A 27,013-nucleotide genomic window follows, 5' to 3' on the forward strand; every position below is an offset into this window, starting at 1 on the left:
AGAATCACTTCTGAGGTTTTAAGGCCCAGTCTCACTCTTGGAGAAGGCTGTGACAGGGGTCAGGACCTGGGTATTTTTCAAAAGTTTTCCAGGCAGCTCTGATGTTTCCTCCTGGTCAAGTCACTGACTTTATGTCGGTGAGGGCACTTTGGGTTTTGGGGTCCATTGTTTGGGGGTGTGAGAAGCCTTTTATGCAGATTTATTAGCTGTAGTGAAGAACTTGGCCTCTGGCTTTTTGAGCATCTGTTTGGGGTCTTTTTTCCCTAAAGGAGAGTTTCTTTGCTTCTCCACTTCTTTGACTCTTGGCTTCTTCCCTGGGCCTTTACCTGGGGTCTTGGGCTCTGGTGCTTTCGGCATCTCCAAAGCTGGAAAGGCCTTTCTCTTCTTCCCATGAGGTGGGTTAGAACCTGGACTCTTTACTGGAGACTTCTCTCCTGTGGCATGTTTTTGCACCTCTATAGTTTCTTTGGCAGGAGTTTCTCCTATGGGGACCCGTAATGAATTTCTTCTTCAGATTCAACGTGCACTTTATTTTGGGCTTTTATTCTGCAGGTCTCTTTCTTCTTAGGCTGAGGGGGATCTCTCTTCTGGGGTCCAGGGCCCTTCACTGGAGAACCACAAGTTTTAGGGGCCGTCTCCTCTGTAGGTAGGGCTGATGTAGACTTTCTGTCCTGTTTCATAGGCTTTCTATTTCTTTTCTACTCCTTCTGTTTCTTTTTATGTTCTTTTTGTTTTTGTAATTTTTTTGCTTTTTGTTTCTTCAGACTAGAAATGTGCACTCCTTTAGCTTTATCCCAACTGCTGATAAATGAAAAAAAAATAGAAAGGGCAAATGATCTATCAGTGTTCACATGCAAGAGTGTCACACTCTCGCCTAACCGGTTTAGCTCAGTGGATAGACCCTCAGCCTGAGAACTGAAAGATTCCAGGTTTGATTCCGGACAAGGGCATGTACCTTGGTTGCAGGCACATCCCCAGTAGAAGGCATGCAGGAGACAGCTGATCAATGTTTCTCTCTCATGGATGTTTCTAACTCTCTCTCCTTCTCTCTTCCTCTCTGTTAAAAATAAGTAAAATATATTTAAAAGAGTTTATGAAATATATGAAAAAGAATTTCACACTCTCCCACTTCTCTGTGAAAGCTTTTCCGTGACAGCATCAATGTTCTCGGTGATGTGCTGAACCTGCATTCCGGTGTGACCAATGCGGATAGTGCTGCAAGAATCACGTTTAGAGATGTTTAAGACAGTCCCACCTACTGATGAGTTGGTCTCTTTGGAAAGATTCTTGGCTTTAAGATTTACAGGTACAGGTATTGGAACTTTCTTTCTCTTATAGAAATGTCTCCTGAGGTGTGAGGGTAAGAGCCATCGAATTCTTGCATAAGAAAGGAACAAGTCCAAACTACTCAGGAGGTGGAGCTTGGCCTCATAGGCTTTCTACTCCTTTTTTAAAGTTCAGAGTGGGATAATCTGAGAAATGCTTTTTATTCCATGCTTAGAAGGTTCTTATAAAAATGTTCTGTCTTTTCAGGAGTTACATTGGGTTTGTCCTTAGTAAATAAACAGATATCTGCTAAATCTGACCGAAAACTATGAGGCAAGGACAATCTGACCCTCAGTTCTTTACTTGGGATTTTCCACAATACCACCATTAAAAAGAAAGTTTCATTCTCATTCAAAACCAATCCATTCGAGTTTTTCCTGGACCTGGAATGTGCCAACAGAGCTTCCACTGCCTTTCTGGTCTGCTTTTTATCCAGCTGCCCCAGTGCGGCCAGGGTTGCTGAGGTCGAGGCTAGAGTTGCAGTTGAGGTTCTTTAGATTCCACATATAAGTGATATCATTTGGTATTTGCCTTCCTCTGTCAGACTTACTTCAATTAGCATAATGCCCTCTAGGTCTTATCTTGGCTATTGTAAATAATGCTGCAATGAACATAGGGGTGCACATATTCTTTTAAATCTGTGTTTTGGTCTTTTTGGGATATGTTTCCAGAAGCAGAATTGCTGGCTTATAAGGCAATCCTAATTTTAGTTTTCTGAGGAACCTCCACACTGTTTTCCCTAGTGGTTGCACCCATCTGCATTCTGGCTTTTTTCCCCCAGGGAGCCAGTCATTAAACATTGACCAGGATACCATTGCCACAAGGAACAAAGAAAGACTCTCTATACATCTTTCATTATTCAAATATTTTGAAATAATCATCAATGTAATCCCTATTACACATTATGTTATCCATGTTTTGCATGTAACTTCTCCGTCTGTAGAGCTCTAAGTGTGAATAATTTTATTTGCCTGTAAGAAAACTATAAGAATGCATGAGAGAATGGGAGAGTTTGTATATTCGTGTATTTTATTAACAGACCTTTTAGTTTAATTTTAAGATACTTATTGCATAACAAAATAATAATCAACTAACAATTTAATGAGTGTGATTTAATTTTAGGACTTAGATAATAATGCAGGAAAAAGAGATTAACAACCAAGAACAAGGTCCCAGCTCAATCTTTATCCACTGCCCTTTCAGCCCAGTCCTCTAGACAGCTTCCATTTAATTCTGTGGGCAAAGACAGCCATGACACTGCACCTTCAAATGAACACTGGTGTAAGAAAATTGTAAAACAACTCCCCTGGAGTAGAAAATAGTATATGCATCTCCATTTGAACTGCATGATTTTTTTTTTTCCACAGCTTCCAAACCTTCTTGATCAAATGTTAATGAAATGCTTCCAAGCATGCTTTAATGGCCAGGATCCGCTCAATGAAAGTGGCACCGCTAAAAGGTCGCATCTGGCTGTGTTATTCTCCCCGGATTGCGTGACCCCTGCTGCCCTCTCCATCAAAGGGAACAATGAGGATGGGTCTCCAGGCGACTGCTTTAGCAAGCGTAAAGTGGGAGAATGGCAGCGTTTCCCTTTCTGAAATGAAGGATGTTTGCACTTAAAAGTCTTTACGAAGAAGTATTGAGAGCAATTTCTGTAAAAACTTGAAATTAAATGTGTGGTTTTTCTCTTTTGTGCTGCATCTGCTGTCTGTAGAATGAATCTTGTTGATGCCAGTTTCAAGGTTGCTAGTCTTTGTGCTTTTAAACCAAGGTCAAGCGAGAGGCAGCTCAGAGGCCTTGAGGTTGTCATTGACAAGGAAAATAGAAGCTTTATAGCTGGAAAACTAATTAATCACTTCTAGAAAAATAGAAAAAGGAAATATATATATATATATATAATTTCATATGTCAACCTAAAATTTACTTGGTGATGTTCTGCATGTAATTACAAATGTATAAACATACTTTAAGCACATTAAAATATATGCTCTGTAACTACATAAATTTAAATAATCTATATTACAATAACATTCCAAATTACTATAGTCAAGGCTGCCCCTCAAGAAGAATGACGTTTCAGAGTTAACTCTCTCGATTAAACTGATTTGAATCATTACTGCCAATGTTTTACTGGATTCCAGTATCTCAAAAGTAATTTAAGACAAAGAATGCTGTTGAAAGCATATTTATCTTTGCTTGCAAAATGTAACGATTAACACCAGATGAATTCATATATGAAGCATTCCTCAAAATAAGTGTTTGAGAGAGAGGAGAAAACTGCAGCCCAATAGGCAGTCCTGTCACGCACCTTGTCCCAGGAACAGACTGGAAATACAACTAAATTGGAGAACATTCACCTAGAATTACCAACTGACGTCCCAGCTGAGGAGGGGACGTATCAAGGTAGGACAGAAAACACCTGAAGACAGGAAGGAAGGGTGAGGTTGTGAGAGGAACTGACCCAGCTCCCAGGGGCAGCAGGCCGAGAGAGGAAGGAGAGCTGGAGCACCAGAGCTGAGATCAGCGGCCCATCCAACCATGAAAGGCTGCAGGGCTGCTGGTCATGGCAGAGTCTGGAGCCAATAGACCCGGCAGGAGAGAAAGCCACAGTTTCATTTTGGGGAGAGTTTTGTTTGTTTGTTGGGGGAAGGGGTTAAATATATATTTTCTAGATTTCAGAGAGGAAGTGAGAGGGATAGAGAGACAGAAATATCAATGATGAGAGAATCGTTGATTCTGGCCCCACTCCGGTGATGGAGCCTGTAACCCGCAACCAATGTACATGTCCTTGACTGGAATTGAACGTTGTTATTCTAGTCTCTGTATTTCATTCAAAAACCTAATATTCCTCTTCCTTTTTCCTATTTAATTTTTTTCTCTTTTTCACTACTCAATTTTTTCTGTCTCTTTTATTTCTCACTTGTCTTTATCTTTTACTTTCTAATATTTATCCCTTCCTTCTTTGCTTTGCTTTTCATTCTCCTTTGTTTTAAACTGTTTTCCTTCGCCTATTACCCTAGTTCTTTATTCTTATTTTCTTTATTTCAGCTCTGCATCTACATATTCCTTCCCCTGCCATTTTTTCTTGATTTTTGTTTGTGCTTTTGGTTTGTTTGTTTTCTTTTCTCCTTGTATTTTTTCTCTTTCTTTTTTTTTCTGTCATTTTGCTCTCTTTTCTCTTTCCTAATTCTCTCTTCTCTGGTGCTGCTTTTGTTGGGGTCTTGTGTATATTTTCCTTTTGTTTCATGTTTTGTTGTGTTGTATTTTATTCTGCTCAGTCAGCACCTCCACAAGAGCTCACATGATGTGATTGGGAGTTAGCCACATAATCAGCCATCCCTGAGAGGAGGCTCCATTGATGAACAGGACAATAGCATTCAACACCCAACTACAATAGACTATAAATAACTTAAGCAATGGGCTTTCCTAGACTACCCAGTCCAGGAGATCTAAGAAACTGCACCACTGGGTCCCTCAAAACTCCTACTATATAAGACCAACTCACAAAGTCTGGGAAGAATAACAGTTTGAACTAATACACAGAAACAAAGTGACAGAAAAAAAATGGAGAGACAAAGAAACAACCCCCAAATGAGAGAAAAGGAGGGATCACCAGAAAAAGAACTAAGTGATGTGAAGATAAGCAATTTGTCAGATAAAAAATTCAGAGTAATGGTAATAAGGGCAATCAAATAATTCAATGGGAACTTCAAGTTACTTAATAAGATTATAATAACTTAATGAGAACTACATCAACTTTAAAAGAAAGGTTGAAACATTAAATAAGAATCACTTGGAAATGAGGAATGGCATAGATGAAATAAAGAACACCCTGTAAGGATTCAACAGTAGACTATAAGAAGCTGAGGACTGAATCAGTGAATTAGAAGACAAGGTAGAGCCAAAACTGGTTTAGCTCAGTGGTAGAGCGTCGGTCTGCGGACTGAAGGGTCCCACGTTCAATTCCAGTCAAGGACATGTACATTGGTTGCGGGCACAACCCCAGTAGGGGTTGTGCAAGAGGCAGCTGGTTGATGTTTCTCTCTCATCGACGTTTCTAGCTCTCTGTCTCTCTCCCTTCCTCCTCTCTGTAAAATATTAATAAAATATATTTTTTTAAAAGGAAAGAGAAAAAATGAAAAGTAGTAGAGTCTAATGAAGCTCTGAGACAACATGAAACATAACAACATTTACATTATAGGTCTCCCAGAAAAACAAGAAACTGAGCAAGGATCAGAGAACCTGTTTGAAGAAATAATGCCAGAAAATTTCCCTGAATTGAGGAAGAAAAAAGTCACTCAAGTTCAGGAAACATAGAGTCCCAATAAAAATGAACCCCAAAAGACCTATACCTAGGCACATAATAAAAATGGCAAACCTCAAAGACAAAGAAAGAATCTTAAAGGATGCAAGAGAGATATAGAAAGTTACCTATAAGAGAGCTCACATTAGATGGTCAGCTGACTTCTCAGTAAAACACTTCAGGCCATAAGGGAATGGCATGTAATATACAAAGTAATGAAAACCAATAAATTGAACCCAAAATTACTCTGTCTAGCAAAGCTATCATTCAAAATTGAAGGTGAGCCAAAATCGGTTTGGCTCAATGGATAGAGTTTCAGCCTGCGGACTGAAAGGTCTCGGGTTCAATTCCGGCCAAGGGCATGTACCTTGGTTGCGGGCACATCCCCAGTGGGGGGGGGGGGGGGGAGGTGTGCAAGAGGCAGCTGATTGATGTTTCTCTCTCATCGATGTTTCTAACTCTCTACCCCTCTCTTTTCCTCTCTGTAAAAAATAAAAAAAATACATAGATAAAAATTGAAGGTGAAATTAGTAACTTTGCTGGGGGAAAAAAAAACAAAAACAATTTATTGCCAAACCAGCACTGGCACTGCAAGAAATGCTAAAAAGACTACTATAAGAAGAAATAGAAAAAGAAGAACACAGACATAAAGAACAGGAATGGCAAAATAAAATAAAATAAAATAAAAGTACCTATGAATAATAACCTTAAATGAAAGTGGCTTAAGTGCTCCAATCAAAAGACATAAGGTAGCTGAATGGATAAAAAAAAATATGACGCATATATATGCTATCTACAAGAGACCCACCTCAGAACAAAGGACTCACACAAAATGAAAATGAAGCGATGGAAAAAATTTCCAAGCAAGTGAAAATGAAAACAAACAAACAAACAAACAAATAAACAAAACAAAAAAACCTGGGGCAGCATTATTTATATCTGAAAAAAAAATTGGCTTCAAATTTAAAGCCATAACAAGAAATCATGAAGGCAACCTCATAATACTAAAGGGATCAATACAACAAGAGGATGTAACTCTGGTAAACATATATGCACCCAATACAGGTGAACCCAAATATATACAAAAACTTCTGGAGGATTTTAAGGGAGAGATTGACAACAATACAATCATAGTAGGGGACTTTAACACTTCACTGACATCACTGGATAGGTCTTCCAGACAAAAAAAAAAATCGGCAAGCAAAGAGTAATCCTATGTGACATACTAGATCAAATGGAATTAATTGACACTCAGAATATTTCACCACAAAGCTACAAAATATACATTCTTCTCAAGTGAACGTGGGACATTTTCAAAGATAGAACATATAAAAATTTAGAAAGAAAACAATAAGAAAAGGCCTGAGTAAATAGAAGGAAGGAAATTATACAGATCAGAGGGGGGGAAAATAACATAAAGATCAAATAAAAAGTAATATAAAAGATCAATAAAACCAAGAACTGGTTCTTTAAAATTATAAAAAAGATTGATGAACCTCTAGCCAGACTCACCAAGAAACAAAGAGATAAGACCCAAATAAAATCAGAAATGAAAGGAGTTAACAACTGACCACAGAGAAAAACAAAAGATCATAAAATAATAATAATAATAATAATAATAATAATAAATACTATGAAAGACTATATTTCAACAAACTGGGCAACCTGGATGAAATGAACATTTTCCTTAAAAAAATACAATCTCCCAAAACTGAATCAGGAAGAATCAGAAAAATCTGAATAGGCTAACTACTGATGAAATTGAAGCAGTAATCAAAAGACTCCAGCAAACAAAAGCCCTGATCTGGAGAGCTTCAAAGGGGAGTTTTAGCAAACATTCAAAGAAATACCTATCCTCATGAAACTATTCAAAACAAAACAAAATCATGAGGAAGAAACACTTCCAAGTTCTTTTTATGAGACCAGCATTATCCTAATTCCAAAACCAGGTAAAGACACTACAAAGAAAGAGAAACAGGCCAATATCCCTGATGAACATAAATGCTAAAATCCTCAACCAAATATTAGCAAATTGGACGCAGCAATACATTAAAAAGATCATGCACTATGACCAAGTGGGATTTATTCTAGAGATGCGAGGATGGTACAATATTCACAAATCAATGTGATACATCACATAAACAAACCGAGAGATAAAAATCAGATGATCCTATGAATTGATGCAGAAAAATTGGTTCTGGTGCTCTGGGCTGTGGAGCCCAGCCTGAACTCCCAGCCTCTATCTTCTGAGGGAACAGACGTTTCCATAGCCCAGTGTTCCCTCCTCTCTTTGCCTGAAGCCCCTGGGAGCTAGGTCCACTCCTGTCATGAGCTCACCCTTCCCACCAGTTTCTAGGTGTTTTCTGCCCTTCCTTGCTATAAGTCACCTCAGCTAGACCTCAGTTGGTAATTGCAGGTGAATATTCTCCAATTTTGTTTTTTTTCCAGTCTGTTCCTGGGACAAGGTGCACAACAGGTCTGCCTATTTGGACTCCATTTTCTCCCCTCCTACCCTTTTACTTTGAATCTACCTTTGTCTTTGCAGCTTAGATGTTTCTCTTGTAGGCAGCATATGGGTGGAGTGTTTTTGTTTGTTTGTTTGTTTGTTATTTACCCACTCTGCTACTCTGTGCCTCTTTATTGCTGAATTCAGACCATTTACATTTAGGATAATTATTGATGCATGAGAATTTCCTATAGCCATTTTATCTTTTGTTTTCTGGTAGCTCTGTGCCCCCATTGGTTCTTTTCCTTTGTGTTTCTGTCTGTTGTTTTCGTTTGGTGTTATTCTATACTTCTTTCCTCTGTATCCTTTTTTTTAAGCTATATGTCCTGCTTTGGGGATTTTTGTGTGTGTGGTTACCATTAAGTTTATAAATAATTCTAGAGACTTAGTGCACAAAATTCATGCACTTGCGGGGGGGAGTCCCTCAGACCAACCTGCCCTCTCTCACAGTCTGGGAGCCCTCAGGAGATGTCCTACTGACAGTTTAGGCCCTCTCCCCATGGGAGGCGACTGGGCTGATCAGGAGAAGGCACTACCCCCATCACCCCGCTGCTGGAGCCACTGCCAGTCACCGCAGCCACAAAGGTGTTTGCATCAACATGGACTCCAGTGCCTTCACCATGAAAAAATGACAACTTACTTTAAGCATTTTCAAGATGTCTCTTTCATAGGATAAGACATTTCTTTCTTTCATTTTTTTTTTTTTTATCCTCACCTGAGGATATTTTTCCATTGATTTTTAGAGAGCATAGAAAAGAGGGAAAGACATAAAGAAACATCAGTGTGAGAGGGACACTTTAATTGGTTGGCTCCTGCATGAGCCCTAGGCCCCTGCCAGGGAGAAGCCTGTAACATAGGTACATGCCCTTGATTAGAATCAAAGCCAGACCCTGCCCACCTGCATGCACAGCCTCCTGCTGAGCAGTTGTGACATTACAGCATCCTGGATAATTTGCATATTACCTGTTTATATTAGATACACTGTAGCTTTTTTTCCCTTTGAGTGAATCTGATCTTCATTATCCTTTGCCAGTTCAGACCTTTACCCCCTCCCCTTTTATGTTGTTGTTGTCACAAATTATCTCTGTATAGGCTGTAAGTTTTTGGTGATCTTACTCATAGTGTTGTGCCCTTATGTTATTTGTTTCAGGTAGAATAACTTGAGTATTTCCTGCAATGGAGGTTTTCTCATGATAAAATCTGTCAGATTCTGTATATCTGTATTTCCCCATCATAGTCAAAGGTTAATTTTGTTGGATATATTATTCATAGCTGGTAATTTCTCTTTTTCAGACGTTTGAATATTTAGTTCCACTCTCTTCTGGATTATAGAGTTTCTGCTGAGAAGTTGAATGAAATTCTGATGAGTTTTCCTTTGTAGGTCACCTCCTTCTTTTCCCTGGCTGCTTTGAGATTTTTTTCTTTGTCATTAATTTTTAAAAGTTTTAATACCTAGTGCCTTGGAGAGGGCCTCTTGGATTGAGGTAACTAGGTGTTCTGTTTGCTTCCTAGATTCAAAGATCCAATTCTTTCCATAGATTTGGGAAGATTTAATCCACTATTTGTTTTAATAGACTCTCCATTCTATGCTCCCTTGCCTCCTCCTCAAGAATGCCTATAATTCTAATAACATAGCTTTTTGTAATGAAGTCACATAGGTCTCATAGAACTCCTTCATTTTTCTTTATGTTCAGGTCTCTCCTTTCCTCAGTGTCATTTCTATATTCCTATCTTCAATATCACTAATTCTTTCCTCCATCTGGTTGACTCTGTTTTCTATGCTCAGTAGTTCACTTTTTCAAAAATACACACACACACACACACACACACACACACACACACACACACACTGAGTAGCCAGATTATGCATTCGGAGATCATAATAATCTGGCCACTCAAAAAAAAAAAATATATATATATATATATATATATATAATCAGAGAGGAAAGGAAATGGAGAGAGATTGAAACATCATTGATCGGTCGCTTCCTGCACGCTTCCCACTGGGGATTGGGTCTGAATCCAAGGCATGTGCACTGACAGAAATTGAACCATGACCTCCTGGTTCATAGGTCCATGCTCAACCACGGAGTGTTGGACTTTAATTGCATGTTTCATTTCCAGGATTTCTGATTTGTTATGTTTTAAAGTTTTAATATCTTAGGTAAAGTACTCATTTTGTTTATTGATTTGTTTTCTGAGTGCATTGAATTGCCTGTCTGTACTTTCATCTCAATGAGTATTTTCAGAACTACGATGTTGAAATCTATGTCATTTATATCAAATATTTCCATGTGTTTCAGCTTGCTTTCTAGGGATTTTTCATTTTCTTTCTCATCATTTTATTACTGTGGTTATTCATGGTCTTTACTGTCCTCCTATGCCTACACATTTATTTTTGAAAAGGTCTGTCTTTCTATTATTTTCCAGTAGATGGTGCTGAATCACAAGACTTTACTTCTTTGATCACCAGTCTTGAACCTTCATGGTTTCCATAAGACAGTATAGCTGTGCTTGCGGGGCAGGAAGGTGGAGTGAGAAGAGTGTGTTTTGCCCTCACCATAATAGGAGTTATTCCTGGATGCCACAAGCACATCTCCTGGAGATCAGTCATAGAAAGAAACATCATGTCTACTGCAATAGCTCTTGGTTTACAGATAATATGCTTCTGGACCCAACTCCTCCAAGGGTAACAGGAGGTGAGTGTTTTTTGGAGTACAAGCAACAGCAGGACCTTGTGGTTCCATTTCTTTGTCTGAAACACCACTGTCTGTCCAACAGTGGAGAGTTGCATGGTAGAAACCTGTGCTCTGTCAGATATCTGCTGGCTTAGACACTGTTTGCTCCCTTGCCTCTTGACCTGCTGGGCTGCCCTACCAACCCCTGAAGATCTCTGCTCCTCCCAGCCAAAGGAAGTGCCTACTATCGTTGGCTTTCTCCCCTCTCCCTACTCAACCAAGACAGGAGCTCCCAGTTGCAGGGCTGTGTCTGTGAGCCATTTGCATTTTCCTCCTTTCTCATCTACCCATTTATTTCTGGTTGCCCACCTCTAGATGTTACAATGTGCAGGTCTCTCAAACATGTGTCTGTGTTGATCAGGGATTTCTTTGTTGAATTATACAATAGTTCATTAGCTTGTTTAAATTTCAGGGTGAGAGGACAAGGGGCTCTCTCATGCCACCTTGATGTTACTCCCTGTTAAATTTTAAACATTTTGAAGTAACTTTTTAAATGCCCTACTTCTCATGGTAAATATAATAAAAATGTTCCCTCGTGATTCATATCCATAATTAAGAACATTTGAAAATAGTAATATACAATTTAGTGGGTGTTGTGCCCAACACATCCACCAGATGCCTAAAACTATGATTCACTTCTAATTTTGTCTTTGTTGCTGGATACCTCTAGCAAGTCCAAGAAATTATGACATTCAAGGTTTATTTCTTGTCAATATTTCCATATCTATTTGTCCCTTTCTTGCCCTCACTCAGCAACCTTTGTTCACTATAGTTTGCACTCTAATTTGGAGTTTTAATCAATTATAGATAGAAAATCTCTAAACCAAATTAATATAACTGACATGTTTTTCAGAAAGAGTTAAGAATATCTTCAGCCAAAACCGGTTTGGCTCAGTGGATAGAGCATCGGCCTGCAGACTGAAGGGTCCCAGGTTTGATTCCGGTCAAGGGCATGTACCTTGGTTGCAGGCACATCCCCAGAAGGGGGTGTGCAAGAGGCAGCTGAGTGATGATTCTCTCTCATCGATGTTTCTAATTCTCTATCCCTCTCTCTTCCTCTCTGTAAAAAATCAATAAAATATATATTTTTAAAAAACTAGAGGCCTGTTGCACGAAATTTGTGCAAGGGGCTAGGCCCTCGAAGATGGTCCTAATGGTCATCTGGAAGGTCATCCAGCCAGTCTTTCTGCTATTCCCTCTCTCTTCCTCTCTGTAAAAAATCAATAAAAATATTTTTTTTCTATTTTTACATATTTTATTGATTTTTTATTTTTTAATTTTTTTTGTCCCCCTCCCTCCCACATACACATCCCCTCCCTCCCCAGCGTCCTATGTCCATTGGTTGTACTTATATGCATAAGGAGTCAACAAGAAATGATAAGGGATCAACAAGAAATAAAGAATACATTGTCTGAAATAAAAAATATTTTACAGAGTCCTAAAAACAGAAGAGAAGATCGCAAGAGTCAAGTCAAAGATTTGGAACATAAAGAGCCAGAGGACACTCCTCCACAGAAGCTAGAAGGCAAGAGAATCCAGAAAATTGAAGATAATGTAAGAAACCTCTGGGACAACTTCAAGCAAACCAACATCAGAATTATGGGGGTCCCAGAAGATGAGAGAGAGCAAGATATCAAAAACATACTGAAAGAAATAGTGACAGAAAACTTCCCCCACCTGGTGAAAGAATTAGACTTACAAGTCCAGGAAGCGCACAGAACTCCAAACAAAAGGAATCCAAAGAGGAACACACCGAGACACATCATTATTAAAATTCCAAGGGCAAAAGACAAAGAGAGAATATTAAAAGAAGCAAGAGCAAAGAAGGTAGTAACCTATAAAGGAGCACCTATACAATTGTCAGCTGACTTCTCAACAGAAACCATGCAGGCCAGAAGGGAATGGCAAGAAATATTCAAGGTGATGAATAGCAAGAACCTACAGCCAAAAATAATCTACCCAGCAAAGCTATCACTCAGAATCGAAGGCCAGATAAAGAGCTTCATTAATAATAAATAAAAAAAAGCTAAAGGAGTTCATCACCGCCAAACCAGAATTATATAAATTGCTGAAGGGGGTTCTTTCAGAAGAGAAAGTAAACAAAGATAAAAATTATGAACAACAAATACGTAACTTATCAACAAGTGAATCTAAAAACCAAGGAAATTAAAAAATCTGATGAACAATATTAACTGTTGAATATAATAGAATCAGAGGTATGGAAGGGGAGTGAACTGACAATTCTTGGGGAAAGGGGGAGAGGGGGGCGTGGGAAGAGACTGAACGTAAACTGTGCACCTATGGATGAGGACAGTGGGGAGAGGGGAAGGGGCAGAGGGTGGGGTGGGAACCTGGTGGAGGAGAGCAATGGTGGGGGGAAAAAAAGGAACATTTGTAATAATATGAACAATAAAAACTTATTAAAAATAATACTAATAACTTGAAATTTTGCAAACATATAGGAGGAAAGAAGAACTTTCTTACATGTTGAAGGTGGGTGGTGTTAAAGCTTTTTAAAGAGGCAATTTGGTAGCAGTTACAAGATTTTAAATAAATTGGATCCAGTAAATTCCATTCCTAATAATATTTCCTACAGAATAATTGCATTTGTGCCCAAAGAAATATAGATACTTTGTGAATTTATTTCAAAAGTGAAAATTTAGTATCTACCTATTTAGGAACATTAACAAAGATTAAATAATTGATGCCACATCTATATCATGGAATACTGGAAAACTGTATAATCATTTAAAGGACTGAGACAGAGCCCTAGCTGGTTTGGTTCAATGGATGAGTGTCAGCCTGCATAATAAAGGGTCCTGGGTTCAATTCAAGTCAAGGGCACATGCCCAGGTTGCAGGTTCAATTCCCAGTAAAGGGTGTGTAGAAGGCAGCCGATCGATGTTTCTCTCTCATCATTGATGTTTCTATCTCTCTCTCCCTCCCCCTTTATCTCAGAAATCAATAAAAATATATTTTAAAAAATAAATAAAGGATTGAGACAAGTGCATAGGTAGTGGGATGGGAATAGCTCCAAGATACACAGTGTACAAAATGAAAAAGATTATATTTTATACTTAGTTTCTTACCATTCCCCATCCTGCTTCCCTCAGTATCTTATCAGTTTCCCCTGGAACAGTTCTTTCATAAATCACTTGCACATGAATCTTCATCTCAAGGTCTATTTCTAGGCCAATCAACCAAAGACAGACTCCTACAGGAGTATGATGGAATGGTAGGGAAATCCCCACACTTACCCTTGAGGGCTACTGAACAGAACCAGCACAAGATCTCTCTGTTAAATGAAACACTCCCCTGTGTCCACAGGAAAATGACCAAACATGTGTGAAAGGTTACATAGAAAATCATTAAAAAAATCGATTATCCCTAGGAGTTAGGGTTGAAGAGAGGTGAACAGGGATTTTTACCTTTTATTTGCACTAGAGGCTCAGTGCACAAATTCGTGCACCAGTGGAGTCCCTTAGCCTGGTATGCAGGATCAGGCCAAAACCAGCTCTCTGACATCCCTCAAGGGGTCCTGGATTGCGATAGGGCACAGGCCAGGATGAGGTCCCCCACCAGTGTGTGATTAGGGCCAGGGAGGGATGTGGGAGGTTGGCCAGCTGGGGAGGGATTGTGGGAGGACTCCAGGGTATGTCCAGTCCATCTCTCTTAGTCCTGATCAGCCGGACCACAGCAGCAAGCTAACCTACCTGTCAGAGCATCTGCCCCCTGGTGATCACTGCATGTCATAGTGACTGGTCGACTAGTCAACTGTCTGCCCACTGGTGGTCAGGTCAGTGCATGTCATAGCAAGTGGTCGAGTTACCTTAGCATATCATTAGCATATTATGCTTTGATTGGTTGAATGGCTGACCAGAATACCAGACAATTAGCATATTAGGCTTTTATTATATATGATACTACTTCTGTATCATCTGAATTTTTTTTATAATGAGCATGAGTTCAAATGTTACAAATGTCACTGCCATTTTATGTGCATAATAGTCTTCAAACTTGGAACTGGGTCTGGGTTATATTGGGAATACACAAAACCTTCCCAAGGGATATATGGTCACCAGGAACTTTAAGAAAATCAATTTTTGATCCTAACTTCCATATATAATCTCTTTAAAAATAATTATACAACCCTTTGTAGCTTGCCTTTGCAAAATTACACTTGTATCACTTTACTTCTGCCCCAATCTAAATATTACTATAGTGCATTTCCCCCAGAACATTAAAATACCTGGAGTGACAATATAAGAATACTTAGAAATAATTTGAACTAATGACTACGTAACATTCTTTAGCATGACAGATTGTTGTTTTCCATTTTTTTCCTTTCAACAAACAGGAGCACCTAATTGGATAATCAGCTAATAGATCATTAACATTTATTTTTATGAGATATGAATGCCTTATATTTGGCATATATCAGAAAAAATTAAAAGAATTGAGTATTATACACTTAACAGAACTCCTTCTATTCCCATGTATTTATTTATGAAAATTTATTAGTACTTATATCTAAAAGAGCAAACAATAAAAGTAGACTTGATATTGAATTCTATTCATGGAATGAATTAATATACATCCAGAAAGATAAATTAACTAAAAAAAAAAAATCCCTAGCCATTTTATCAAGGATCCCACTTTTAATAAAATTTTACTTTGAATGTTTAGTAATTATTTATTAAATTGTATACTAGATTTATATTGTTTATGGTTAATTGTGTCTTCATAATACCTGACAGATAATCTAAAAAAGGAAGATTTTTTTTTAAATAATGATTAGTGATCATAGACCTTTTTAAAAATCAATTTTGACTCATATACATATTTCTACAATGGAGAAATATTGTACAAAATTGTGTGATAGTACTGAAATAAAAATTCAATTTCAAGGGAAAAATATTAAAATCCTGCTGTTAAAAAAGAGTTTGGGCATTTACTTTTAAAAAAAATATGTTTTATTGATTTTTTACAGAGAGGAAGGGAGAGGGATAGAGAGTTAGAAACATCAATGAGAGAGAAACACCGATCAGCTACCTCCTGCACACCCCCTACTGGGGATGTGCCTGCAACCAAGGTATATGCCGCTGACCGCAATTGAACCTGGGGCCCTTAAGTCCACAGGACTATGCTCTATCCACTGAGCCAAACTGGATAGGGCTGGGCATTTACTTTTAAATTCATAATGGTCAGGATCAAATAACTATGATATTCTACATACTGATACTCTCTAGGATATATTTGTTTCTAAGAATGATGTGACAATCTTATTTCTAAAAGTATAGTTAATAGTAGCTAGCAAATTTGTATAAAGTAAGCATAATTCTGTGTTCATAGCAGTGTTCCAGAATATAGGGCTTATAGAGTTCCAACCTCTACAGAAATAAAGATGGTTCATGTGATTTTTTGAAAGAGAGGGAGAATCTCAAATTATCTTAGTCACTGCCAAGAGGAAACAGTCTTGCCGTGACCCATTTGGTTCAGTGGATAAAGCATCCACCTTTGGACTGAGGGGTCCCAGGTTCGATTCTGGTCAAAGGGCATGTACCTTAGTTGCAGGCACATACCCAGTGGGGAGTATGCAGGAGGCGGATGATTGATGTTTATCTCTCATCAAAGTTCTAACACTCTATCCCTCTCCCTTCCTCTCTGTAAAAAATCAATAAAATACATATATTTTTTAAATGAGGAAACAGTCTCTTTTAGGATGTGGGTTCTTCAGCTGATAGATCTGGGCACCAGGGTGACTTTGCTAAGCTGTGTTTGAAGTTAGCAGATTGTAGCACTAAAGGGACAGGAAATAGCTGAACAGGTTAGGAAGAAACGTAGTTAGAGAGCATTGTGCTCTGGAAACAACTCAGCAGCCAACATTGCAACATAAATGCTTTAAAAAAAAAAAAAAAAAAAAGGACAGAATGTTGTAGCGGCGGCAGCCAGGCCCAGAGTGGCCAGGCCCAAGGCAGTGACAGCCGGGCCTGAAGCAGCAGCAGCCAGGCCCCAGAGCATCAGCAGCCAGAACCAGAGCAGCAGCAGCCAGGCCTGGAGCAGCCAGGCCCAAAGCAGCAGCAACCAAGCCCGGAGCAGCCAGGTCGGGAGCAGCCAGGCCCAGAGCAGCTGGTAGTGGAGCAGATCAGAGCAACAGAGGCCAGGCCCAGAGCAGCCAGGCCCGGAACAGCTCACTCCTCTCCTGCCCATGCCCCAGGGCTGCATCTCAGATATAGCTGGAAACTTTTGGGGGAACTTCAGGGTCTGCTGAATCAAGTGATGAAGGCTTAGATCTGGATGTGTTGAGTTAGTATAGCGCTGGGGTGTTGATCTGTTAGTGCCTTGTGTGGGGTCTGGATGAGGTTGGTTGATCTATTTGTAAGTGTCTCTTGTGTGAAGTATATCCTTGGGCATGTGGAGATATTATTGATTTGAGAAAATGCTAAGTAACTGATTTACTACCTGAAAAATTTAAAGTTCTGAAAGTTTAAGGTCTCTTGCCAAAAAGAGGTTTTAAAGCTAACACCTTAATTTTAATGGAGAAAGGGGAGGACAAGCCCTTCCCACCCAGAACAGGTAATCCAATTTCAGCCAGCAGCTATCTTTAAACAATGTGTTCATTTACATTTGAATGGCTACACCTTTTGATAGCCTAAGGGCAAGTTTACATGTAAACAAGTTTGCTTCTCAGTTCCCAGGGCAGAAAAAACAAGGTTTAAAATTATTAGATTTTAAAATTTATTCTTAAAAATATAAAAGTTTATTAATTAAAAAAACAACAACAAAAAAGGAAATTAAAAAGCCTGATGAACAATATTAACTGTTGATTATAATAAAATCAGAGATATGGGAGGGGAGTGGACTGAGAATTCTTGGGGAAAAGGGGAGGGAGTAGTGGATGCGGGAAGAGACTGAACATAAACTGTGCACCTATGGATGAGGACAATGAGGGGTGGGGAAAGGGCAGAGGGTGGGGTGGGAACCTGGTGGAGGGGGGAAGAAATGAGGAACCTTTGTAATAATATGAACAATAAAGATTGATTTAAAAAAAAAAAGGGGGGGGGGTCTGCTTTCTCTGGCTAGTCACTCATGATCTTTAAACTCTGCTGCTTGGAACTTGGATGATCTTCCAAGTGTGCTTTGAACCCACTCTTTGGTAGAATGCTGAAATTAAGATTTTTTAAAATTCCTTTTTATTGAAATTAGAGGCCTGATGCACAAAATTCATGCAAGGGACTCAGCCCCACCAGGTGGTGGCTGCCTCAGCCCCCTCTGCTGCCATGGCTGCCTCTGCCTCAGCCTTGGCCCCCACCACCACTGCTTCATCTGGAAGGTCATCCAGAAGGATGTCTGGAAGGACTTTCAGTCTAATTAGCATATTATGCTTTTATTATTATAGATAATTATATTAAGAAACCCAAACAGACTTTCCCTTAGGAATCCAAAAATTGACACACAGGTTCACTTGGTACCTGGACAACCAGCAGCAGAATTTCTTTCCTTTTTAAATTTTTTTTATTTCTCAATTACAGTTGACATTCAATATTACATTAGTGCCCAATGTACAGCATAGTGGTTAGACATTTGTATGACTTACAAAGTAATCGCCTGATAAGTCTAATACCCACCTGACACCATATACAGTCATTACAATATTATTGACTATATTCCCCATGCTGTACTTTATACACTTGTGACCATTCTGTAACTGCCAATTTGTACTTCTTTTTTAAATACATTTTTATTGATTTCAGAGAGGAAGGAAGATGGAGAGAAAGATAGAAACATCAATGATGAGAGAGAATCATTGATCACCTGCCTCCTGCATATCCCGTACTGGGGATAAAGCCCACAACCCAAACATGTGCCCTTGACCAGAATCGAACCCGGGACCTTCCAGTCCGCAGTCCAACACTCTATCCACTGAGCCAAACCAGCTGGGGCCCAATTTGTACTTCTTAATACCTTCACCCAGCACTCCCACTGACAGCTGTTTCCAAAAATGTTTGTAATCATATATAAAAACTTCAACACACACAATAACCTGGTTCCCCTCCATAATCATTAATAATTATTGATAGCAATAGGTACCAGGCACTGTGCTAAGCGCTTTACATAGTATTTAATGTTAATCCTCATAACCCTATGTGAAAGGTACTATTTTGTCATTTTACAGAGCACTTAAGTAACTTTCTCCAAGTCACACAGCATTAATACCCAGCATGTCAACTTGTGTTTATAAATGACAGACCTGGGATTTGCTGGTGTTGGTCATGCTGTTAGCTCTTGAAAGCAAGTTATTTGCATTTCCATTGTAATTTATCATCCACTAGCAGCTCTTAGAAAATTTTATTTCATAAATTTATCCTCCAGGATTCATAATGTAGATGGATATTTAAAAGAAATTATTGTGCCCTAGCCGGTTTGGCTTGAGTGGATAGAGCATCAGCCTGCAGACTGAATGGTCCCAGGTTTGATTCTAGTCAAGGACACATGCCTGGGGTTGCAGGCTGGATCCCCAGTGAGGGGTGTGCAGGAGGCAGCTGATCAATGATTCTTTCTCATCATTTATGTTTCTTTCTCCCTCTCCCTTTCTCTCTGAAATTAATAAAAATATTAAACAAATAAATAATGTGATAAATGTTTGCATGTTAAAAATAGTAAACTGAACTTCCTGTTTTGTAATTTTCATTTTCAAGCATGTACTTCTGCAAACCAGTAGTCCTTTTCCTCTTTCTATTTCTCATTTTTCCAATGGGGTATGGCTATATTAATATAAATGAAATAATTAATCAGAGATGCCTTCAAAATGCAACTTTTAAATTTTCTTTTAAAAATCTGCTCAGAAAGGCACTCCACAATTATACCCTGGGGCCAGGAAATAAGTACAAATTATCCAAGTTAGTTTAAAAATTGTCCTGAAAGCAAGAAGCCAAGAATTAATTATAATAAAGTTAATGAGGTTTATCAAGCATTTGTGCTAACAGCAGTAGGGGGGAAAGTCAAGGTTCATTCAAAACTGATTCTATATTTCTGGAACTTCCCATTACACCATAAGCTTTGTAAGGGCCAAGGCCTGTGTGTTTTTACAGTGATGTATCCCTACATCTTAGGAAAAGGTCTTGAATGTAGAAGATGTTCAGTATGTATTTGATGACTTCATTCATTTCTCTCATGTATTACCATACTTAAAAATGATCATATTGGTTGCCCAAAAATGGTATTAATTACATAATTTCATTATTTCTCCTTACTGGATATTATTATATACTAGAGGCCCATTGCACAAAGATTCGTGCAATAGGCCTTTCTTCCCCTTTTCCTCTGGCACCAGTTTTCCTCCATCACCCGGACCCAGGCCTTCACTCTGGCTGCCACCTCCGTCTTTGTTCCTGCTAGAGTCTTGGCTCCAGCCAGCAGGAGTCTTTGCTCCGGCCAGAGCCTTCAGTCTTTTCCGCTCCAGCCGGAGCACCACTCTTGTAGCTCCCTCCCCCTCATAGCAGACATCCCACCCCAACTGGCTGCTCCATGCCTGTGTATGCAAATTGACCCACCATCTTTGTTGGGTTAATTTGCATACTCACTCCTTATTAGCTGATGAGTGTCATGGAGGTATGGCCAATTTGCATATTTCTCTTTTATTAGTGTAGATTAGGGGTGTCGAACTCAATCAGAGAAGGGGCCAAAATCTAAAATCCAGCCTAAATCGCGGGCCGAATGGTTTACTGAACAGTCATAAACTGTCATTGTGATGGAAACGCAGCGGAGTGCAGTGATGACAGCGCGGTACGGGCCACATTGCAAGGCCTGGCGGGATGGATTTGGCCCGCGGGCCTTGTGTTTGATACATGTGGTGTAGATAATAGTGATATCTTTTAAACAATAATACCTTCATGCTTACCACTTTCTGCTAGTCTGAGACACAAGATGGTTGTAGTATTGTCAAAGGAAACAATAAAACAGAGCATGTTTCTAATATCCCGCAGTATAAAATATCTCACAATACTACTCACAGGCTGGTCCCCAGGCTGTGAAATGTTTGTTGCCAGTCCATGACAAAACTACTGTGTTTTTACACGTAATTGTTAGACTGAAAATTGAGTGGCATCTTATACATGGAAGTCAGCTGAGAAGGGAGCCCCACAGGTGCATAGCTCCCCATACCTTGTCAAACAGGCTTCCTCCAGTCACAAGCCTTATTGTTACCGACATCAGCTGATGCAGTAATAGAAAGTAGAGGTGGAGAGTGTGCAGATTCCACAGGGACCTGAGCGTTCTGAGCCATAAAGATGCCAAAAAATAAAAAGATAAATACTGGTAAGCTATTGTCTTACTTTGCAAAATTCAAATTGAATGTAATCAGCTTTGCAAAAGAACATGGACAAAGAGCTGCAGAGAGACAATTTGGACCTCCTCCCACTGAGTGTATGATCAGACAGTGGAGAAAACAGGAAGAACAACTCCTTAAGGTAAAAAATAAAAATAAAAACAGAAGAAGAAGAAGAAGAAGAAGAAGAAGAAGAAGAAGAAGAAGAAGAAGAAGAAGAAGAAGAAGGAGAAAGCCTTAAGACAGTGGTTCTCAACCTTTCTAATTCTGCAACCCTTTAATACAATTCCTCATGTTGTGGTGACCTCCAACCATAAAATTATTTTTGTTGCTACTTCTTAACTGTAATTTTGCTACTGTTATGAATAGTAATGTAAATATCTGTGTTTTCCTATGGTCTTAGGTGGCCCTGCTAGCGGTCTCAACCTGTGGGTCACAACCCACAGGTTGAGAATCATTGCTGTAGACCCTAAGAGCATTGGAAAACACAGATATTTACATTAGAATTCATTAAAATGAATTGCTCCGGCCAGAGCCTTCAGTCTGAATCATGGAAAAATATCATACAGAAACTGAGGAGTAAGCAAATAGAAATCTTTTCAGCAATTTTACATTGCTACATCTAAAAATTCATTAGTATTGTGATTTACAAAGATATCAGACCTTAACAATTTCAAAATTTAAAACAAAAACACTCTCATGCATACCAGCAGAGCCAATGTTCAAAGTAAGTTGAAGCCATGTTTGGTTTTGTAATTTGCATAGAAATAAGGCTGTCCATCCTAAAATATAAATCATACCTTTTGCCAGACCATTATTGTAGCATTGATTCCTTTGAGTACTGAACTATTTTGATGTTTAAGAAACCCCTTACTAAGTGCCAATGTCTCTCATGGAAATCTTGTTTACATCTACTAACTATGAACGCTTTAGTCATCACCTCCCACCTTGGCATAATAAAGGTGAAAGAGGACAGACAAATCAGCTAATACTGAAGGTGCCTAGGAGTGATAGTAACAATAGTGGTTTCCAGGGCTGGGACCAAATGGCCTGTAGTCCTAGAAATATGGCAACTACACAATTAAAAGCTGCTGCAATGGCCGAAACCGGTTTGGCTCAGTGGATAGAGTGTCGGCCTGCAGATTGAAAGGACCCAGGTTCAATTCCGGTCAAGGGCATGTACCTTGGTTGCGGGCACAACCCCAGTGGGCGGTGTGCAGGAGGCAGCTAATCGATTTTTCTCTCTCATCGATGTTTCTAACTTTCTATCCCCCTCTCTTCCTCTCTGTGAAAAATCAATAAAATATATATTTTTTTTTTTAAAAAAAAAAGCTGATCCAATGGCTGGGTTTCCAGATGTTGCAATGACCAATGATTTCTAGTGTTATTTGAATACCTATTATTTTAGTTTGTCCTAATGTAAAAATTTATCCTATCTAATAAAACAGTAATATGCAAATTGATGGTCACTCCAACACATAAGATGGCTTCCCCCATGTGGTCAAAGATGGCTGCCTCCATGTGGACACAAGATGGCCAGCCACCACAATATGGACAGCAGGGGAGGGGGGTTAGGAGGGACCAGGCCTGCAAGAGAGGGCAGTTGTGGGTGATCAGGCAACTAAGGGAGGGCAGTTGGGGGGTACCCAGGCCTGCAAGGGAGGGTAGTTGGAGGAGCAGGCCTGCAGCAAAGGGCAGTTGTGGGGGGAAGGTCTGCAGGGAAGGGCAGTTAGGGGAGACCCGGCCAGCAGGGGAAGTTGTTGGGGGTGACCAGGCCAGCAGGGGAGGGTAGTTGGGGGTGACCAGGCATGCAGAGAAGGGCAGTTAGGGGCAATCAGGCCAACCAGGGAGCAGTTAGGCATTGATCAGGCTGGCAGGAGAGTGGTTAGGGGTGATCAGGCTGGCAGGCAGAAGTGGGTAGGGGCAATCAGGCAGAGGAAGGTGAGCAGTTGGGAGCCAGCAGTCCTGGATTGTGAGAGGGATGTCTGACCACTGGGATTGGGCATAAACAGGTTGTTGGACATCCCTCAAAGGGTCCCAGATTGGAGAGGGTGCAGGCTGGGCTGAGGGACACCCCCCATGCACAAATTTCATGCACCAGGCCTCTAGTTAATGGATAAAATTCAACCAGAAATTTGCTACAATATATGCTTTGTTTCTTTAAAAGATACCATAGTATTTAAAGCTAGTACATTGGATGATAAAACTAAAATTCAAAATATTGAGCCCAGCAAGTGTAGCTCAGTGGTTGGGTGTTGATCTATGAACCAGGAGGTCACCATTTGATTCCTGGTTGAGACATGTGGCCCAGGTTACAGGCTCCATTCCCAGTGAGAGGCATGTAGACGACAGCTGATCAATAATTTTCTCCCATCGTTGATGTTTCTATCGCTCTCTTTCTCTATGAAATCAATAAAGGTATATTTTTAAAATAAATAAAATTTAAGAATAAAATAAAATCCAAAATATTGAGTTGGAATATTTTTTAGAAATAAGTAGCATGTCCTGCATTGAGATACCAAAATTTTATTTATTTTTTTTTACCAGAGGCCCAGTGCACAAATTCATGCACCAGTGGGGTCCCTAGTCCTGGCCTGCGGGGTCAGACCAAAACTGACTTTCTTATATCCCCTGAGGGTTCCTGGATTATGAGAGAGTGCAGGCCAGGTTAAGGAACCCCACTAGTGCACGATCAGAGCCAGGGAAGGACTCAAGAGGTTGGCCAGCCAGGGAGGGACTGATGGAGGGCTCCAGGGCATGTTCAGCCTGTTTAGCTCAGTCCCAATCAGATCAGCAGGACCCCAGCAGCAAGCTAACTTACCAGTCAGAGAATCTGCCCCCTGGTGGTTAGTGCACATCATAGCAAGCAGTTGAGTTGCCTTAGCATATAAATAGCATATTACACTTTGATTGGCTGAACAGATGACTGGACACTTAGTATATTAGGCTTTTATTATATACATATACATATATATATATATATATATATATATATATATATATATATATATATTTATTTATTTATTTATTAGTGGCCTGGTGCATAGATTCATGCACATTGAGAGGGAAATAATTAGAAGAAATATTTTAATATTGCTCTTTGCCCTTTCTCCCTCAGTACCTGGAATCCAGGTAACAGCCATGTCCCCTGCCACCACTGCTGGTCACCATCTGCGGGGGCAATCAGCAGGGTAATCAGGCCTCCACTCACACCTGCCTGGGCCTGATGCCAGCTGCTCACCTGTTCCACCATCGTGCCACAATCCTGCTCTCATTGAGGCCCATAGAGGCCAGCAGTGCCATTGCTGCCCACAATCAACACATCTCCAATGCCTACCATGTTCCACACCACCCCCTGGTGGTCAGTGCACATCATAACAAGCAGTTGAATTTCCACTCTCCTATTTGAACTCCCAGTTGAACCACTGCCTGAGGGGACAATTTGCATATTAGGCTTTTATTATAAATGATGCTGCTCTAATGCCATTTGAGTTCCCTACCAAAGTCAAGGTTGCATCTGGTGCTTTCTATGTATGGGGGTAGAGGCAGGTTTGGTGAGGGAGGCTGTTGGAAATATCAGAAGAGACTCACTATTTTCACTTGTAAATGAATTAGTTAGGATAATAATGTTGCAGAATAATACACCGAATAGAAAACTTGTCAAGGTTATTTGCTAATTGAAACTGAATTACTGACAACAGTTGTAAAAATGAGTCACAAATTCATTTCAAATAAAGCAAAACTAAAAATGGCCCATTTTAATTATTTTCTGCACACATTTTGTTGTTAGTACACCCATGAGTTTGCCTGCCCATTCTAGTAAAATGCATGTGTTTTTTTTTCTTTTTTCCTCTTCTCTCAATGTCATGATTTTTTTCTTTTTATTACTGGTAGAAGCAAGCATTTATTTTTAAATTGTAAAATCAGTATTGGTATCCTTCCACTAATTAATTCTATCTCTGTGGCTGTGGTTAATAAAGTATTAATCTTTTGCATCTTGAAGTAGAAACGAAACTTTTTAAACTGCTCCCTGATATATTAAGCATGAAGAAAAATACATATGTTCTCTTCATTGTCAAGATTTGTCTTTTAAACTTTTCTAAAGCACAAAGCATTAGGCCCTGGCTGGGTAGCTCAGTTGGTTAGAATGTCATCCCAATACAAGGTTTTGGGTTCAATCCCCAATCAGGGCATATACAAGAATCAACCAATGAGTTCATAAATAAGTGGAACAACAAATCAATATTTCTCTCTCCCCTCTCATCAATAAATAAAAAATAAAAATAATTTAAATCACAAAATGTTATTAATGAAGCACTTAACATTAAACTTCCAACAACCTGGTACAAAAATGACAACAATAATCCACCAGATAAAAAGAATCATGGGAAGAAGTGAGAGCAGGGGAGAGATCTTTGTACTTTTAATGGAATTTTATAGGTTCTGGTTCCTTATTGTGCCAGATATCTAAAGAAATTGCAAGTGAAAAATCTTTTTCATTGATCTCAAAGAGTTTAGAAAACAATTGAGGTCTGGGGATGAGTAAGAAAGTGTGTGAATGAGAGAAAATTTTCTTATTAAATTTGCAAGCTTCCCCCCAGAGATTCAAGGAAACTCAGCAACAAAAATCAGAGATACCATCTTGTTCCTTACTGATCCAACTGCAAGAAGTGGACTGTACCAAGAAAGAGGCCTGTCAGCGAACTCAGAATTAGGAACCCACTGGATAATCTTTGTCAGCAGAATAGAAGGAACAATCTATCAAGCCTGTCCCAATGGGAACTGAGTTTGTCCCAAAATCTGCTAAACAAGTAGGGGAAGCTGCACCTTTGGAATTATAATCAAGGGTTTTCAGTTCAAAAGAATGTACAGAAGAAGCTACTGGAGATGTCTTTGTGAACAAGACATAACAGAATAAAGAAAAGGATCCTTTGGTATATATGATTTTAGAAGCACATTAAAGTTTTCAAAGATCGCATTTCATGTTTTATCCTTTTGCCTGTTTCATAGGTCTTCATCTATATACTGTAGATGATGCCACCGATTTACCTGTCAGTAAGATATTTATACTGAGTCTTTTTTTAAATTGTTTTTATTGATTTTTACAGATAGAGGAAGTGAGAGGAATAGAGAAATAGAAACATTGATGAGAGAGAAATATTATCAATAAGCTGCCTCCTGCATGCACCCCTATTGGGCATCCAGCCTGCAACCCAGGCATGTGCCCTGATCAGGAATAGAACCTGTGACCTCTTGGTTCCTGCAGTGATGCTCAACCACAGAGCCACATTGGCTGGCCTGGAGTGTTTACATTTTCAGAGATGTACTGTATTGAACCCAACCAAATCTCAAATCTTATCCCTCTTGAGACCAAAAAAAGATATGTATGAGGTGACTGGATGTGGTTTAAAATAGTTTTTTTTTTTTCCCCCAGAAACCTACTTTATCCATTTAAGAGACTTACTGACACCAAGAGAAATCATAAAGTTAGCAAAGTCCTTCACATACAGAGTCCATACAATTATCACCCATTTCAATATATCAAGGACCTTCCACAAAAAAATAAATATGCTCATTGCTAAAAAATCAGATGTAACTCTATATAACTGCCACATTTTTTTAAGTTCAAGAATTAGCATGAGCCCTAGCCAGTTTGGCTCGTGGATAGAACGTTGGCCTATGGACCAAAGGGCCCTGGGTTTGATTCTGGTCAAGGGCACATACCTTGGTTGCAGGCTCCTCCCCTGTCCCAGATCCTGGTCAGGGGTCATATGGGAGGCAACCAGTCCATGTGATTCTCTCACATCAATGTT

General features: G+C 39.4%; 1 pseudogene; it reads right to left on the reverse strand.

Annotated features, from left to right (window-relative positions):
* On the reverse strand, positions 1-24,503 carry LOC118720187 (annotated as a pseudogene).
* Between the last annotated feature and the right edge of the window lie 2,510 nt (positions 24,504-27,013).

The sequence above is a fragment of the Pipistrellus kuhlii genome, unplaced genomic scaffold (assembly GCF_014108245.1).
Source record: "Pipistrellus kuhlii isolate mPipKuh1 unplaced genomic scaffold, mPipKuh1.p scaffold_m20_p_16, whole genome shotgun sequence".
Classification (NCBI taxonomy): domain Eukaryota; kingdom Metazoa; phylum Chordata; class Mammalia; order Chiroptera; family Vespertilionidae; genus Pipistrellus; species Pipistrellus kuhlii.